Source organism: Arachis ipaensis, chromosome B06, assembly GCF_000816755.2.
Source record: "Arachis ipaensis cultivar K30076 chromosome B06, Araip1.1, whole genome shotgun sequence".
Lineage (NCBI taxonomy): Eukaryota > Viridiplantae > Streptophyta > Magnoliopsida > Fabales > Fabaceae > Arachis > Arachis ipaensis.
This window is the reverse complement of record NC_029790.2, coordinates 87,045,013-87,051,968: the sequence shown is the minus strand read 5'-3', so window position 1 is coordinate 87,051,968 and position 6,956 is coordinate 87,045,013.

Below are 6,956 nucleotides of genomic sequence, written 5' to 3'. Positions count from 1 at the left end.
AAACTCCACTTAAATTTTCTAAAACACGTATTTTTAATCCATATCATCGTCTAAAAAATAGTATATAGATCTACAAATAGTAGTACACAAAAATACACGGACAACAATGGCTTCTTCAAATATTTTTTAATTATAAATTAAAAAAATAAGCCATATTTAACAATGGCAACCATTGTTATCGTCTCTAAAAATACACAGGTACACCAAAATAAGCCATATTTAACAAGGATTTTTACTATTGTTAACTTTCCAATCTAATTTATTTGAAGTGGATTATTTTTGGGAAATAGTTATATTTTTTAATTTATAATTAAAAAAATCCTTGTTAAATATGGCTTATTCCGGTATACCTGTGTATTTTTGGAGACGATAAGAATGGTTGTCATTATTAAATATGGCTTGTTTTCTTTTTAATTTATAATTAAAAAAATCTTTGAAGAAGCCATGCTTGTTGTCTGTGTATTTTTGTGTACGCTATATACTGTTTGTAGATCTATATACAATTTTGTAGACGATGATATAGATTAAAAATGTCCGTTTAAAAAAAATTGAGTGGAGTTCATCGAGATAAGTCGAACTTGTCAATTTTTATAGAGTTCTCAGGGAGGTCCGCGCGAATTTGTCCAAATACAAAAAAAAAATATCGTATTCAAAGAATTAAAATCCAAAAAATGTGAGAAATAATAATTTTTTTATTTTATTATAGAAAAAAATCCTATCCTAGAAGGCCAAAAGTCTAAACTACTCACATCTAAACGAGTCTTGTTTGACCCAAAAAAAAAAGGAGTCTTGTTTTTATTGGGTTGACTTACCCATTTTTCGAACAAACCGACCCAACTTCCAAATTACGGCTTGTTTTACCAGCTCTAATCTAAATTATCTTCAATAAAGAAAGTTCATGTTATTCTATATGCGCGAGGCAATTGATGTATGTAATAACGGTGTTTTGAATTGAAATATTTTCTAACCCTCAGAGTACTATCACTTATTTTTTGTCTTAAAACTAATCTATGAATGAAGTCATTGTAAAGATGATAGACTTAAACTTGGTTCAATAAAGAGTTAATAGTCAATTTCGTCCCCGAAAGTGTGCTCGATCTCCATTTTCGTCCCCGAAAGTCAAAATTAATCAAAAAGGTCCTCGAAAGATACCCGTGTTGATCACGTTCGTCCGTCCGTCTTCTCGGTTGATGAGATGGCAAACAGCCGCCTACGTGGCACGTTAACTGCCAAGTTGGCAGTGAAGCCGGACGACGTCGTTTTGGTTGAGTGAGGCAGTAGCGTTGAAACGTCGCCGTATTGTGTTCTGAAGAGATTTTGAAACGTTGCGATGCCTTACCCTTGTCTCATATCAACCATCGCTCTGTCTTTCGCTCCAAAACGTGTCATCTCCCACAAGGTATGCCCTAAGTGTGGAACCGAAGCTCTGTACCAGGCTGACAAGGATCGTTAGTGCTACTAGACGATTACAGTTGAAAGCCTTTGGCCGTTGAATGCAGAGTGGATGTTATACTGGAGCAGCATTGCTAGTAAAAGAAGGCATTGAGACATTGAGAGGTAAGGATTGAACTGATAATATCATTTCTTACTTATTCTGTGATGTGGTGTATTGTTACTATGGTGGAGTTAGTGTTCATCTGATTTAGGGTTTATTAGTGTTGTTTTAGCATTTTCGTGTATGAGATTGTGTTACTTTGTATGGCTCTGTGACAGTAGTGAGTGATGTTTGAATTTAGTGATGGTTCTGTTGCATGTTTTTTTTTTTGGTTAAAGGTTGATTGGTACCAACTGGGTGTACTAGGTGGTGATTGATACAGAGCAGTTGTTGCTGGTCATGTTTTTTTATGCTGTTTTTGTGTTTGTTATTGTAGATGGAGGGTCCTCCCATGACGTTTGTTTTTCACCATGGTGGGTTGTTTAGGACGGGTGAGGATGGTGACATGGTTTATGAAGCTGATAACACAGAGGTATTGATGGGTGTTGAGGGAGACACACTTGATGTATTTTTTGTAAGGGGTTACTATAAGGAGCTGGGATACATTGAGGCTGGCAATTGTTGGTGGAAAGTTCATGGAGTTCCAATTCCATCTGGGTTGAAGAAGTTGGTGACAGATGCTGACTTGATTGCAATGTGCAAGGATTGTAGGAGGAACCACCATTTGATCAACCTATACTTTGAGGACTGCATCTCACAGCCCTGTGTAGTGGACAACATAGGGGAAGGTGTAGCTCTTCTGGAAGCAGGAACTAGTAAGAAGAAGAAGTTCAGTTCCCAGGCCAAGATGCACCACTCCCAACCTGTGAAAACTTCCACAATGAACCACCCTCAGCCAAAGAAACCAATCTATGAGCCCACTAAGGTATCCTCACAGCCCAGTAGGCCCAAAGCTCAGCCCAGTAAGCCCAATTCTCAGCCCAGGAAGCCAGCCTCACAGCCCAGTAAGCCCAATAAACCTTATTCTCAGTCCACCAAACCAACACATCAGGCCTCAAAGACCACCTCTCAGCCCATAAAGACTCCCTTGCAGTCAACAAAACTCCACCCTCAACAAACCAAAGCCAACAATCAGGGGAAGACAGTCCCACATCATTCTAAAACATCCTCTCAACCAGCCAAAAAGCCAGAAAGTAATAAAGAGAAAGGAAATACCAGTGCATGCAGAGTAACAAGATCCGGAAGAACTGTAAGAGAAGGTCCCATCCAGAATCAAGATTCTGACTCTCATGACTCGTATGAGAGTACTGAAGATGAGTTGTACAAGCCTCCAAAAATTCTAGGAGACAGTTTATACAGCAATGAAAGTGATAGTGACAGTGGAAAAGGCTCACAAAGAAAGCAAAAGCAAAAGGAAGCAAAGGAGAAGCATAGGCCTCCTAAGTCTAGACTAGCAGATAAAGAAATTGACACTGATGACTCAAGTTATGAGGGTTCCAAAGATGAAGAAAGCTCTGAATCTGGTAAGCTCTCAATCTGGATTGCTATTGTTGTAATTTTTCATTTGGCCAAATTTTAATGTCTTTCATGTTATGATTTGGTAGATGCAGACGAAGATGATGATGATCTTGGAAGTTTCTCAGATCCTGACTCATGGCATTCAGAGGATTCGGGGAAGGAGTTAGACTCTGATGAGGAGACACCTACTGTTTATCCCCAGTACAATGAAAAAACCAAATTTGGAAACCTGAAGTTTGAGGTTAGTATGACTTTCAAATCAAAAGCTGAATTTATACAAGCCACTAGGGATTACACTATCCAGTGGGGCAGAAATATATTATTTACCAAGAATGATAGAGTTACGGTTAGAGCTGTTTGTAAGTCAGATGATTGTCCATGGGTGGTTTATTGTGCTTGTAACAGTAAAGACTTGTCTTGGCAAATTAAAACACTAGTTGATAATCATACCTGTCCTAGAAAGAGGAAAAATAGGGCTGCAACCCAAACCTGGACACTTAGCAAGCTAGTACCTAAGCTTAGAAAGCACCCAACTATGAAGCATTGAGAGGTGTATGATTGGTTTGTCCGAAAGTGTAATGTGTACCTCAATAGCACATGCATCACTAGGGCACTAAAAGCTGCTAGAAAAATTGTAGAGGGTGATGAGATAGCCCAGTATGGTTTGGTGTGGGATTATGCAAACGAGTTACTTACTAGCAATCCAGGATCCACAGTGCAAGTAGGTGTGATCCCAATGCCTGAGAGTCCTCCACTATTTGATCGGTTCTATGTGTCTTGATGCTTGCAAGCGGGGGTTTAAGGCAGGTTGTAGACCTCTAATTGGACTAGATGGCGCGTTTCTGAAGACACTACACGGAGGACAAATTCTGACTGCTTGCGGACAAGATGCTAACAATCACATCTTTGTGATTGCCTATGCAATTGTCAGTGTGGAAAACAAGGATAATTGGCAATGGTTTCTTGAACTGCTTCACAATGATCTAGGTGACTACAGAGAGCACAAATGGTGCTTCATCTCAGATATGCAGAAGGTAATGATTTCTTTAAGGACTAATTTGATTTACTTATTATTCTTTGAAGGACTAGTTTGATTTAATGAACTGAATGTTGAGGACTGAAATGATTTAATATCTTTTCGTGTTTGGTCTTTTGGTGCAGGGTTTAATCCCTGCTGTTCAGGAAGTTTTTCCAAGAGTTCACCACCGTTTCTGCGTGTGGCATTTATGGCGGAATTTCTCAAAACAGTGGGGTAGTTGTGAGTTAAAAGACCTTGTGTGGGAATGTGCAAGGTCAAGGACAACAGCTGAATTTGATAGAAACATGAAGAGAGTTAAGTTGATCAACGAGAAAGCTTGGCAGTATCTTGATAAATGGCCAAAAGAGGCATGGACGAAGGCGCATTTTAGTGAGGTTCCGAAAGTGGATAACATATGCAACAATGCCTGTGAGTCATTCAATGCAAAGATCAAACACGAAAGGAGTAAGCCTATCCTGACCCTGGCTGAGGAAGTTAGGAGAATCATTATGAAGAGTATGGTTGATAACAGAAAGAAGTTGCAGAACTACCAAGGAATTCTCCCTCCTGTTCAGCAAAGTAGGTTGGAAGCTATGACAGTGCTGTCCCGCCATTGGGCTCCTCAGTGGTCTGGTGATGAAAAAGAGGAGTTGTACGAAGTGCATGGCTGGCCGACGAATATGGTGGTTGACTTGGGCAAGCACACATGCACCTGCAGATTTTGGCAACTTACAGGTAACAACTTTCTTCCCTTACTTAATTAACAATGTCTTCATTCATGATATTATATTTACTGTATCAATTTGTTTGGCTTGATAAGAATGCCGTGTATGCATGCAATATCGGCAATACAAGATAAGAATGACAAGAGACCTGAAGAATATTGCCATGAGTGGTTAAAGATGGAAGCGTATAAGCGTACCTACTGTTTTAATGTCAATCCGGTTAAGGGGCAGGATCTATGGGAAAAAACGCCACATCCATCACCAGTCCCACCCCCAGTGAAGCCTAAACCTGGGAGGCCAACAAAGAAGCGAAGAAGGGACAAAGAAGAACAACCTAGTGGGTCAAAGACAAAAATGAAAAGAAAATACAACCCAATCCGGTGCATGTACTGCGGTGAGGTTGGACACAACAAAAGAGGGTGCGCAAAGAAAAAGGCTGTGGATGCTGAGGAACATGCCAAGCAGATGCAGCTACAATTGGCAGTTGTTACCCCTGCTCCACCACAAGGTGCTGAACCCCAAGTAAATGCTGCTCCTACTGATACTGACATTGGTACAGAAGCTGAGGCACCTATGCCTTCACTTCCATCACCCACTCAGGATGACTCAGAGAGTGACAGCAGTGACTCGGAATGCATCCCACCAACCCAGGAGCCCCTAAAGGTAGTATCATCTATCATCACTCCTAAAAAAATTTAGATGTAGCCTAATCATGTAACAAACTCATTTCCTACTAAATCATACAGGACTAATTGATTGGTAGGCCACCTAAGTTGCAAGTGATCAAAAGAAAAGCAAGGTTAATTTCCTCCCCTAAGCATATTGCAACTGGATCTGTGGCTGTTTCTGCTGAGACCATTAAAGGGACAAGTTCTGGAACTGCTAAGTGGCTTGGAAAAATTCATGACCTTTGTGCCTACTCCAGGCTTCAAGGCTCCAAGGAAGACTGATGATAAAGTTTGATTTGTTAGGAATGTCTAGTTGTTGACTCATTTTGTGTATGAAACAACATTCTATTTGTTGCTTTTGTGTGTGGTAATTTAGTCTATGGACAATGTATTTGTCAGTTAAGAACCTTATGACTTTGTTATGCTATTTCTCTATTAAGACAATGTGACAATTAGCCGTCAATGACAAGTTACTATTAAGCTTACTTATTATCTTCATTTTGTTTATGCCTCAACATAATTCATGCAAACACAGAATTAGTTGCCAAACTTTATAAAATTATCCACATTTGACAGGAAATTGCTTTCAACTTCAAATAACTACTCCCATTCAAATCAACAATTTCAATACATCATTACATGTTCATACAGCATAACTGGGTTCATTTAGAATTACATAAGAAACAACAAATTATCACAACTACTAGAAACAGCAAAATCATTAGCAGTTTCAAAGCTCTAACTTCAGCTTCCACAGTGCCCAACTTCTATGCCACCTTCACCCTCCATTCATCATACTCACCTTCAACCTCCATATCAGCTCCTCCATCTTTCTTTGTACCACACACACCCACTGCTTCAAATTCATCATCATCAACCCACTTAAAATAATTGCAGTGACTGCCCTTCTGCAATTTCAGATGGGAGTAAACAAAAAAATCAGAGAACACCCAACAGAGGATAAGCACATGAAAAAGCTTTAACTTCCTTTACCATCACTCACCCGGTACCTTGGACATGCATGGAACAATCTATTCGGATTCTCCGCTGTCCCAGATTTCTTAATCATAGTCTTCAGCCCACAGAAACATGATCCATCATGAGCATTCACCCTCCTCTTTCGCATCGAAACACTGGATCCATGACTGTCGTGCGATGCATGTGACAAACCGCCACTACAACCACCATCTCCTCTCTCCATCCACGCAGCCAGCCAGGGATTACGCCTCCTAGTTACCTCTACTGCCACCAAAAGTGATCACGTCGAAGTATTTATCGTTCGAATTGGGAATAGGGTTTGTAAACTCGAAGGACTAATTTGATGGCTTAAACAAAACTTATCTTGTCAGCAACAACATCCTACACCCTGGCGTTGGCCAGCTTGGCAGTTAACGTGTCACGTAAGCGGCCGTTTGCCATCTCATCAACCGAGAAGACGGAAGGACGAACGTGATCAACACGAGTATCTTTCGAGGACCTTTTTGATTAATTTTGACTTTTGGGGACGAAAATGGAGATCGAGCACACTTTCGGGGACGAAATTGACTATTAACTCGTTCAATAAATTTTTTATTTTTAAATATTTTTAAAAT